Raw genomic sequence first — 11745 nt, forward strand, 5'->3', positions numbered from 1 at the left:
CATCCGGTGCCACCGGGGCTGGCGCCTGGCGCCTCCCCCTGACAAGACACATTCTGACCCCGCGTGGGAGGCTCCCTGGATGTAATGCCAGCCTCTCCAGAGGGTGGGGGGACACGGGGCTGCTCTTGGTGAAGAGGCGTCTGGTCGGTGCTCTTGCCTTTGCTGACCTTTGACCCTTGAGCAGAGGTTGCCCTTGGTGAATTCGCTTTATTTATGTTGAATCACACAAAGGCAACTTTTGTTTGAGTATCAAATCCTGCCTGTGATGGCTTCCGGGACCCAGTGGCAATCTCAGGGTCTACACCTCCCCCGTGAACAAGAGCGGATGGTGTAGATGTGGATGTCTACACCTCTCCGGGGGACGAGAATGATGATCAGGCTCGATTCCTAACGTGGGCCACCGGGGGGGCACTTGAAGGGCGATGTCCGTGCTCAGGGCTCAGCACGTCAGCGATGTCAGAGCTCAGGGCTCTGCCTCTGGGGCCCTCTTTATGCCACCATTGTGACCGCTGGTCCCAGAGACATTCTGCCCCCAGCACCTCTCCTCTGAAAGGGGGGCCTTGTGGGTTATTAGTGAAGGGTTTGCCCTCAACGACTGGAGACTGCGGCTTGTCATTCCCTTGGTCCCAGACGCACAAAACCCCTCCTGCACTCTCTCTCTGGTCCTCCTCTCTGCGCTGCCCCTTGTCGCTCTCCCTCTGCCTTGCTGTCCCCCTGCCCGCCCGTGTTCTCAGTGTTCTCGTGGGCTCTGGGATGAACAGAAGCTGTCAGTCTTCCATCCCGTTTGTAGTAACAGCGATAAAAGTAACGCGCGCAGAATAAAACTAAGAGCCACCGGAAAGGCACAGAGAACGACATGTTCAATTGAGTACAAATTGGCGGAAGAATCCAATTTTCTTGACAACGTTTCGGTTGCCACATCCAACCTGGGGACGCGGAGCACTGTAGACATGGCGGCCACGAGAGGCGCCTGGCGCTGGCGTGGCTCGAAACGGCGATATTGGATGTAGACAAAAGCACGTTGAGGAATCGACTCCCCGTTCGGATTTTTAAATGGGAAAGAATTGATCCTAATGAAAATGATTTGGGGGGAAATAACCAGGGAAATAAGAGAAATGAAAACAGCCCAACCGCATAGGCAGGAAGGCGAAACAGGGAATTGGGTTCATTTAATGGAACTCACCGTGAAAAACAATGATTTTATGAAAATCAATGTTGGTACAATTCTCGTCGAGGTGGTTGAATTCGTAAGCGTGGGGTGCAGTCAGGGCGGGCGGCAGGAGCAGGGGCCCGAGCTCAGTGTCCTTTGTGCATCTGACCTTTTCTTTCTGTCCTGAGTCTTCCCAGAGAGCTTCCTGAGCGGTCTTGCTGACATCAGGGGTGACGCACTGGTAATGGGGGCGCATGCTGGCCCCAGCGTGCGTGCCCTCTTGGTGCCCTGCCTCTCCTGCTCTGCCCCCTCTTGGCGTCTCTCCCTCCCCTTGTGGAGCTCCGCATGACAATGCCGACTCCAGACGTGAGGCAGGAAGCCCTTGGTCAGTGGGGACCGCTGTCCTCAGTCAGAGAGGCCGGGACGTTCTCAGATGGTCCCCTTCCTAAGAGTCCCCAAGGCCCCATGCTGGCCCCATGGCCAGGCTCCTCTTTGGTGCTGAATGCCACTTGGTCATGGAGGCTGGCCTCGTTTGGGAGGCGGTCCTGGAACTGGTGTTTCTGGGATCAAAGCTGTTGCCTGGGATGTAGAAAGAGGCTATCCTTTGCTGGCATGACTTGCTTGTGACCAGCACCATACGCGGATCTCTTTCCAGATTAGCCCGTGCCTTGGCGGATTCCCCGAAGCCACACCACCCTCAGGAGGTGGCCAGCGGCTGGAGCCCCCTCCAGGGTAGGTGCCTGGGCGCAGCCCCGGGACATGCCCTGAATGTGTGGATGACGGGTGTCACCTGATCCACTAGCCGTTGCCGAGCAGCCGTTCTTGGGAGCCCTTCCAGGAGGTGATGTCCACCCCGGCAAAGCCTCTCTGACCTGCAGGTCAGTACCCAGGGACAGGGAAGCTCCTGTAATGTGTTCGCCGGCTGCAGGACAGACCGTGGGGGGCTGGCCTCTCGCTGCAATTGTAGCAAGGCCCGAGGGCTTCCCAAACTCATGCCAGGGGTTCTGCGGTCGGCCCCCCTCCGAAGTTCCCCAAACAGGTGGCGGGCACAGAGTGCAGACTCTGTTTGTGGCCTGTGTCGTCTGCCCCCCCCCCCCCGCCCCTCCCTGGCCCGTCCGTTATTTGGGGCGTATCGTGGATCTGAGGTCCACTCTGGGAAAAGCCGAGGCCCGGATATCAGAGCTGGTCTGCTTTCCTTTGAAGAACAACTGTCTTCAGCTCACTTGCTCTCCCGCTACCCCCACCACCCCCCCCCCCCCCCCCACCGCTGCCTTATTTTTGGTGTTTTTGCTTACTTTGTTTGTGACGCTAATCAAACAGTCAACCAGATTTTTAAATCACTTTTGGAAGGGCTCTGGGGTGGCGGCGCACACACACACACACACACACACACGGGGCTAGAGGTGGTGTCGGGGGGGCCCAGGGAGCACAGCCCTGGGCATTTGCGCCCTGCACACGCGCACCGGGGAGGGAGGCTTCGTGGGTGCGGGACCCAGGCTCACCCTCTCCAGGGTCTGGGAATGGAGAGTGGGGGGCAGGCAGGGCAGGGTCTCCCCCACCTTCAGACGGCCCACGCACGGCTCAGTCGGCCACGAGGGCACCGCGGCTGCCCCGGGGAGCCCCAGGGGAGTCACGCCCCAGCACGGGGCCCCCTCTTGCCAGCGTGAGGTCCCCCCGGCCCTCGCCCTTCGCTTCGGGGGAAGGGTCTCTGCGTTTGGCTCATGGCGGGCAGGCCATGCAAGGATTGGCCTCGATGCCTCAGGGGGAGGGGGGTCGCGGCGGGGAGGGCGAAGTTCGGGCCCCCGCATGCCCAGCGTTCAGGCTGTGCTCGTGGAGGGTCTGACGCGAGCACGGTCAGCTGGAAGCGTCCGCCTCGGTGCCAGCGCCCCGGCCTCTGCATGGTACTCGGGGAGAGGTTACCCGAGCAACTTTGCATCCGGACGACGAATGTTGCTCGGTGAACCCCTTTTCGGTATCACATTCCGCCAGAGAGGCCGTCTCGGAGGCCGCGGCTCCTCGGGGAAGAACGTCGGTGTCGGCACCCCTCCGGGGTACGGGACGGATGGTCGACCAGTTGGAAAGTAATTGTTTCGAATGTACTTCACCTGGTCCACTAGCCGTCCGTATCCGCTGCAGCCTGCGGGGCCCGCGGGCCCGGGGAAAGCCGCTCCTCAGCTCAGCGCCTCTCCTGGTACTTGAAGGGAGATCGACCGTGTTATATTCGCTTTATTGGCTTCGAATAATACATGGTTGATCTTTTCTCAGTATCAAATCTCACCTTGGAGGATCTCTTGGAGATGAAGCCCTGTGGGGGCGGGCGCGGGGTGGGGCGCCGGTGTCCCCGCCCCCGCGGGGGTGCCTGGACGGAGCGACGGGGGTGGGCCCGGGGGGGGGGGGGGGCGGGGGGACGGGTCGGGCGGGGCGTGCGCCGCGGGTCCCCGTCCCCTCACCTTTCGTATCTGATCCGCCCTCAGGACGGCTTCTGCGAGGCGGCCATCGGACGGCGTGTCTGGGTACTTGAGGAGAGGTTGTCTGTGATGAGTTCGCTTTATTAATGACGAATATAACACAGATGGCCTGTTTTCAGTACCACCTGCGACTCTCGCGCTGGGTCCAGCCTGGGGCCGACCCCTCCAGGGTACGTGAGTGCATGGGCTCTGCGTATGACATTTGTCACCCTCTCTGCTGACCCTCAACGTCGAGTCCCTGCTGGGAGAGCTTCCTGGAGCGCACGCGGGCCCTGGGCTCTTGCACCGGGAGACTGGGCCCCAGGCCGTGGCTCGCTGGGAGGCCAACGGCACCTTCCGCCGTCCCCCCCCCCCCCCCCCCCGACACCGCCCGAGGCCACGGAGGGTCCCCGCGGCTGCGATGGGCGGCGGGCCCTCTCCGGGGCGTTCCCCAACGGCTGTCCCCATGCATGGCCTGCACCTGCGAGGCGCATCCCGGCCGCCCCAGCCGCTTTGCCTCCCGGCCCCCCTGCCTCGGGGGGGGGGGGGGGGGGGGGGCGCCGGCCGACGCCCCCTCGGAGGGGAGCCCCCCGGGGCCGCTTGCTGTGCGTGCTGCTACCTGTGGTGCGTGAGGAGAGGTTGCCCGTGGCGCGTTCGCATTCATCATGACGCACAATACACGGTCGACCTCTCTTCAGCATCAGCTCCCGCCTTGCATGCCTCCTGCTCGCGCCGCAGTCCGGGGAGGGCCGGGCCGGGTGCATGGCCGAGGGCCGAGCATGTGCTGACTCCCAGCCCGCGGCCCCCGGGGTGAGTGGTGGGCGTCTTTGAGGAAGAAGCCTCCCGTCCGGAGTCAGCCCCGCTCAGTGGTACCTGAAATAGGTTGCCTGTGAGGTGTTCACTTTCTATACGATGAATATTATACAGTCAACCTCTTTCCGGTGTCGAATCCCGCCTTGGACGCGTCCGCTTCGGGTGCCGGAGGTGCAGGCGGTGGCGGTGCCCGCGCCGGTTGGCCTGTGGACTCGGTGTGGGGTCTGTGGCACCTGGCCTGTTCGCTTTCCAGCCCCACGCATTCTGGAGAGCTTCTGAGAGCCACAAGGAGCGGCCCGGCGGCTCCGGAGGCGCCCAGGCTGGCGGTTCCCGACGTCCCTGCGCTGGGCAGTCACCGGGCTCTGGGCTAGGCCTCACCTGCTGATCCTCCTTTCCCTCGGGCTCCCGGCCCCGTCCAGACCACGGCAGAGTCACAGGGCGGGAGGGGGGGCGGGGGAGGAAGGGTCAGGGCTTCTGCAAAGCGAGCTCAGAGGGATGACCTAAGGGTTTGTGGAGTGTGCTAATTGTCTTCCGGGCTGCAGGAAGCTCTTTCCGTGCTGGATCGCATCACCCCAGCGGCCTCTCCCCGGAAGGCCCTACGCCTTTCCCTTGGTGGCCTCCTCCGGCCTGTGGTCTCTCTGTGCCCGGAGCCAGGTCTCCCGCGGCGACCTTGCCAGTGGAGCGCCGTGGCTCCAGGCCGCCCGCTCTTCCCTGGGCACCGGGCCCCAGGTGTGGCAGCCACATCTCCCCTGTGTGCCCAGCCCTCCTCTCCAGCCCCTGCCGTGGCCCTGCCCCGGGGGGCCTCCCTCTCTGGCTCAGACCACTGCATAGGCCCCACTCGGGTCTCCCCCTCCTTCTTCTGCCAAGAGAACCTTCTAGAGAGCAGTCTGGCTCTCTCTGCACTACCCAAAGCCCCTCCGAGGCACCCCTTCCTCATGCCCTGCTCCACAGGGGAACCGCTGTCCCAAGACCCTGGTCGGCCAGCCTCGTTCCCTGCCACGCCCTTCTTTTGACGTTTGTATGTATCACCCCCGCCCCTCCCCACTTAGGTCCACCCACCCACCTACTGGGACCTGGGTCCTGGGGGGCCTCCTCTGCAGCCTGCCTCAGCCCCCCCCCCCCCCCGGCCTTCCCTGCCTGGGCCTCCCCCACGCCCTGCATATCGGCATCTCAGGACACCTAGTCCCACTCTTGCTCAAAAGGGACTGCCCCTTTCTAGAGCCAGAGGTTCAGGATCCCGGAGGGGATGGAATGTCCCTTGTTTATGGAGGCTGTCCGTTTTCCTAGTCACCTTCTGTCAGTCACCCTGTTATGGCTTTCTTCCTGGCTGACTGCTGTCTGAAATGACCTGACGTTAATGTTGGCTTTCTCTCTCCCCCCAGACTAAGATTTCTCAGGGCAAGGATTTTTTTTTTTTTTCCCTCTCCTGTTCCCTGCTGTGTCCTCAGCTGTGGGACCCAGGCCAGGCTCAAATTAGAGGGATGGCGAGTGTTTGTTGATTGACTAACAGATTCCTTAAGGGCAGGGACCTTATCAAGTTAATCCCCAGAAAAGTGCTGGGCACAGAGGAGGCGCTCAAGAAAACATGTTGATAGAGCCCATGAATATGGTAATTGGTTTTTAGAAATTCTTCACATTGGTTAGAAACTGTTTGGTGTTTTGGCTTTTCTGCCCCTTCTAGATGTCATTTGGGGGAGTTGAGGTTTGCTGCACTTAAAGGTCAGGTCAGCTGGGTCCGGGCTCTTCTCTCCATTTTCCAAGGGGCTCCCCAGGCCCCCAAAAGGAGCGATGCCAACTGAGCGCCCCCCCTCCCGCCCCCACCGGCCCACCTTCTAGCACGCTCTGTGGTGTTCAGAGCCAGGTGCTCTGGGGAGCTCTGTCCACAGCAGGCTGGAGTGTGGTGTGCGAGGGCTAATATATTATGCATGGAACTGACTAAATGGGGACATTTGGAGATGAAAATTGCTGTTAATGCGTCCACACATCTTTGGAATATATTAAACGTTTGTAGGGTTGGGAGGCGACATTGGCCTTATTTAATAGAGCCGATGTAACCATCCCCACACCCCGGCTTTAATAGCCCGGGCGCCTCTAGGCCCCCCAGGCCGTTGCTCGGGGACACCACTGGGTATATCAGCCAGCGCTGGAGAATTATGTATGAGGCAAAATGTCAGCCTGGGCTACCAGGCATTCAGGCAGCATATGTCCCAGACTCATTTTAGACCCAAAGACAGTGACCCCATGCCGCTCGGTGCAGAATTCCATTAAAAGCCAAATTACTGGTTTATCTGCTGTTTGAGCAGAAGAGAGAATAAACAAAGGGCCAGATGAACACGTCTGTCCCCGCAGCGGCCGGATGACCGTCGCTGTGGACCCTGAGGCCAGAGGGCCCATCTCCGACGTGCCGCGTAAACCAGCCGTGGGCCTGAGTTCCCGAGGCGCGGGCCGTCTCCCGGGCCTGCGTGGGCAAGGCCCCCGGCTGCTCCCGCTGTGTCTCCTGGATACAATTCTATGAGAGCCACTTTGAAAACTGAAAAGCTGTTAGAGCAATTGGACCTGTGTTCTCACTGCCTTAACCATTTTCGAGGGGATGAGAAGGCAAATGATAGCCGCCCTGAAAAGGCCTCAGCCCTGGCCCCCGCCTGGCCCCGCTCGAAGGTGTTTGCTCGCTGCCCCCGCCACCCGGCAGCCTTGGGCGCGGCAGGCTCTGCTTTACAGTGGGAACGTGGGGCGCGGCCAGGGGGAGAGACCCCTCCGAGGCCACCCAGCTGGCAGGCAGGGCGGGGCTGGCCCCAGGCAGCTGGCCCTTAAGGACTTTGCCTGCCGAGAGCCACCAGGGTTTAGGAACGTTCCGGAGCCCTGGAAGAAGACAGGCCCGTGGAAACTTTGCACGAGGCGGTGGGCTCGCTCTTCCCAGTGGTCCGCTGGCCATACTTGGGGCGGGTCTCTCCCTGAGCCCCCCGGCATCTCTCCGATTTGGTGCGCCAGCCGCATCGGGCTGGGTACGGTCCCCGGGGCTCCTGGCTCCTGTCTGGCCCGTGGAGAGGGCCGCTCGCGCGGGCAGAAGACCCAGGGCACAGAGGAGATGTAAACGTCAAAGACCCACTTTGACTTGTCTCTTTCGCTGCCACATCTGAGCGCCTTTGAGGGTTGAGTGCAGATCTAGCCAGGGCGGCTGGTGAGCCAGAATGGAGAACTCGGGCCAGCCGGCTGCTGTCTCCAGGGCAGGGCCAGGCACCAGCCCCACTCCCCCAGCCTCCCCCTCGCTTTGCTCTGCCCCCGCCCTTGTTCCGGGACCACCCTGCACAGACTCAGTGGCTGGTGCAGTCCCGGAAGAACCCATGGATGTCAGGGCTGAGGGGGGGCCCTGAGTTCCTGTCCTCTTGTCCCCTCAACCCCCCGCCGCTCACATCCTCATACAGATGAGGTCCGAGAGGGTGGCCTGCTTGGCCAAGACTTTTCTTCTGAGCATTGTCTCCGACTTTGGGGGCGGGACCCACCTCTGGCAAATAGGTAGTTTCCTTCTTTGCAAAAACGGGGTGACCCAGCACCCCACGGCTGCGGGACAGTGAAGCCGCTGCCCTGCCACGGAGGTTCTAGAAGCCAGAACCTTGACCCTGTGGCGTTGGTGCTCAGCTAAGGCCAAGATCAGACACCAGCACCGAGTAGGTGTTCAGTACGAGAGGGTGAATTGAAATCAGATCCCTTCATGGCCAGGAAGAAGCTCATAAGAAGGGTGGAAGGACGTTTGTGGAATGAAGAAATAAACGCGTGCTCTTTGAGGGGATAAAGAAGCAGAGAGAAAAAGAAGAATCCGGGGAAGATGGACGTAAATCTCCACCAAGCACCGCCAAGGCTTTGCAGCCCGGGCGGCTGAAAAGACCCCGCGGAGGCAGAAGGGGCCATTTGTCACAGGCGGGGACTGGCTTGAGGGCCAGGAAGCAAGGGTGTGACGGAGACTCGTCCATCATTTTCCCATTATTCCCCCGACGTGGAAAGGAGCCTGCGCAAGCCCGCGTGGCAGAATGGGCGTGGGGGTGGGGAAGGACCCCAAGGAGCGGCAGGCCCGGCAGGGGAGCCCACGGCTCTGGGTCGGGTCCCAAAGCCCTGGCGTGGGCAGCAGAGAGGACAGGAGTCACTCAAGGCCACCTGACAAGTCACGGGGCAGGACTTTGTGGCCAGTATGGCTCTTGGACCCAAATGGGTGCGTGATCGAACATCTGAAAACCCGTCTCGTGCCCTTGGTGTGAGGTGGTGGCTTTCGTACCTGTGAGTCCCAGTGCCAGGCCTGGGTTCATGCCGTGCCCCTGCCCGGAGCGTCCCTCTGCCACCTCCTGCAGGAAGCTGTCCCTGATCTGCCCCTGCACCCGACACACACACACCTCAGCCTCAATCTGCAGGGATCAGCCCCCTGATTCTTCAATCAACAGGTATCTCTCTGCCCAGCTGGCAAGCTCTGCAGGGTGAGGGGCTGTTTCTGGTTTGGTCGTTGTGGGGCCCCTGGGCCCAGGGAAGGGGTCACGTGATGCTTGCTGATCTTGTCTTCCCTTGCCAAGCACGCCAGACTGGGTGGGTGTTCGGCGGGGGCCCAAAGCATGGGGCCTTTGGTCGATCGCAACCATGAGACAAGAACTGGGCCAGGGGTGGCTGCGCCAGACCACTCTGGCCTGCAGAGATGTGGGCTGTGAGCTGGAGAGCCCGCTCTGATTCTAGAAGCTTTGCTTGGGTTAGGTGAGTGCATGTTGGAAGGACCACAGGGTGCCTCCCACTTGCGCCTGGAGCAAAGGTGGGATTTGCCTAGGGCACACGGGGTCCAGGGGAGACCCGAGCTCATTAACAGAGTGGGTCTCGGGACGGAGATCATTGCTCCTTACCTGGTGCAGTGTAGCTCCCCCAGGCCCCAAACAGTGCTCGTCGAGTGAGTGAATGAAACCGGGCCTCCTGACTCCTGCCCAGAGCTCTCTGCACCCCCCCCCCCCCCACCAGACAGCTTTGCTCCACAGCTCACTCTGGCTGTGGAGAACGGAGTGGACCCCACACGGGCTGCAGCGTGAGGGAGGCTTGAACAGGCTAGACCCCCGGCCTGGGGACAGCGGGGCCCTGCCTCCAGGGTCCCCTGGGAGTGAAGGCCCCGGTCCTCCTTGGGGCCAGCCGCTGTGCACGGAGCCCGGGGTGTGGGCAACCTTCCAGAATGCTGTTTCCCACCATCTGTGATATCTTCGTTTTCTCTAACACTCAAAAATAGATGTTTCTGTTATGCTTCTCGTTGGCAGGGTTGCTGCAGGGCCTGCCAAGGCCCGGGGGAGCCCGCCAGCCTGCGGAGTCTTACTGTACAAACAGTTGGGGAGGGGGGTGTCTCTGTTAACTTGAAATCCCCGATCAGTAAACATGCCAATTTAAAGTGTAATTAACTCAGGCCGGAAAAAATTCAGATCTGGACTGCTTTTCACAGTTGAAGTTGTTTTTCTTTTATTTATTTATCTCTTTCCGGGTGTGATGGTGTCTGTGGCAGGTTTAAGCCAGGAAAAATAGAAGGGGGGCTGAAGTGGGGAGGGGGCCGGCTGGGAGAGGAAGCGATGGAAGGCAAAGAAGGAAGAGAGGGGAGGTGGGCCTGCCCCCCCCCGCCCATGGCCCGGGGTCTGTATGCCCTTTCTGTCCAGGATGCCGGGTGAAGAAACGGAGGAGAGGGAAGCAGGGGGCGTCCTGCTGGGCCAGGTGATTCAGAGTCACGGGCGCCGTGCCAGGGAAGCACCCAGCTCGTTTGTTGGGTGGGCTCTGGGTCCTGCTCCTGACTCTCTGTCTTGCCTCCTCTTTCAGGGGTCTCTCTGTTTTCCGCGAGCCCACCCCGGACCGTCAGCACCAGACTCCTCCTGCTTCCCAGGACTCCGGGGAAGGTCCTGCTCTTGGAGAAGGTCAATGGCATCCATGCCCCAGCAGAACAGACACGCGGCCCTGCCCCTGCCCCTGCCCCGCCCCAGGAAGAAGTGGGGGCCGTACGCTCCCCACCCTTCATAAAGCACCCTGAGTGGGTCCCAGGAGTGGATCCGTCAGGGGTCAGGCCCGCGCTGTGGACTGGGGAGGACCATGAGGGCACGCAGAGAACTCCTGAGTGACCATGAACTGCAGCAGAAGAGCCATTGACATGTGCCCTCCCCCCAAAAAAGGCTCAGAAATTCCTGCTCTTCCTTTGCAAACACTTGGCATGTTTTGGGGCTATTTGAATAATAAATACACATTATAAAACTCCAAATATGTTTGTGTGTCTATATGTTCAGAGATGATGTTCATTAAGTGGAAGGTTTAAAAACAAAGGCCATCTGCCCTCGGGAGGGATTCTCCTCTAGAGTCACTGGCCTTTGCCCAAAGGGGACCCTGCAGGGAGCATCTCCCCATAGCCCAGGGGTCCACTTCGGGGTGGCGGGGTGGGGGGGGGGGCTCCCCGGCTCCCCTGCCTGTGGGAGGCAGGGCCCAGAAGGCCCGCTTTCCCGTCTGAGGTCTGAGCTGGCTCCCGCCCCCGCGGCCGCCCCCCTCCCACCGGGGCAGAGGCCGAGCCCCCGCCTCCGCTCTGCAGCCTCCGCTGGTCACGACTCAGCCGGGCTGACTCAGACGCGGCCCGGAGCGGAGCCTCGTAAATTACATAATTACCTACGGAACCTGCCGCCGCCGCTGAGCGACGGGAAGGACGCTCGGCCGGTGACTCACTGTTTTCCCCGGAGCCTCTCGCCCGCGCTCGGCGGCCGCCTCGGTCTGGGCTGGCTGGGCAGGGGGAAGGGCCACCGGCTTGGCCTCCGTCCCGGCTCTGCAGTGAAGGGGGCGCAGCCCGCCGGGCAGCGCGGGGCTTTGGGTGGGGGGCACTTTCCCCTCCAGCCCCCCTTGGCCTTCCTGATGGGCTGTCCCCGCCTGGGGGAGGAGGAAGCAGGTCCAGAGAGGCTTGATCCTTGGCCCCGTCCACACCCAGCCGGAAGTGGCTCCGGCCGTGCCGGTGACCCCCCCCCCCCCCAGTGTAGCCCCCCTGCCCCGGCCAGAGCCCAGCTGCTGGGTGCCCCCTCCCTCCTCCCGACCGCTCCCCCTGGCATCTGCCACCTCTTCTCCAGAGCCCCCTGACGTGGGCAGACTCTCCCTCCCTTTGGAAAAACCCTTCTCCTGACGGTGACTGTGTTTGGCAAGGAGGCACCACGTTGCCTTTGCAACTCAAGGTGTACCTGCGGGTGGGGGACACCGGAGGGGGGCGCCTGTTTCTTTTTGAAATAAAAAACCCAACAGGGGCACCTGGCTGGCTCAGTCAGAGGAGCGTGTGACTCTCGATCTCGGGGTTGTGAGTTCAGGCCCCACGTT

The 11745-nt window shown here is 61.6% G+C and overlaps 1 long non-coding RNA gene across 1 annotated transcript; it reads left to right on the plus strand.

Annotated features, from left to right (window-relative positions):
- Window positions 1–3798: 3798 nt before the first annotated feature.
- On the plus strand, window positions 3799–10660 carry LOC123584329. Its single transcript, XR_006705349.1, has 2 exons — window positions 3799–8873; window positions 10228–10660. It is a non-coding gene; the product is annotated as an uncharacterized LOC123584329 (long non-coding RNA).
- The last annotated feature ends 1085 nt before the right edge of the window (window positions 10661–11745 follow it).

The sequence above is a fragment of the Leopardus geoffroyi genome, chromosome B3, assembly GCF_018350155.1.
Source record: "Leopardus geoffroyi isolate Oge1 chromosome B3, O.geoffroyi_Oge1_pat1.0, whole genome shotgun sequence".
Classification (NCBI taxonomy): domain Eukaryota; kingdom Metazoa; phylum Chordata; class Mammalia; order Carnivora; family Felidae; genus Leopardus; species Leopardus geoffroyi.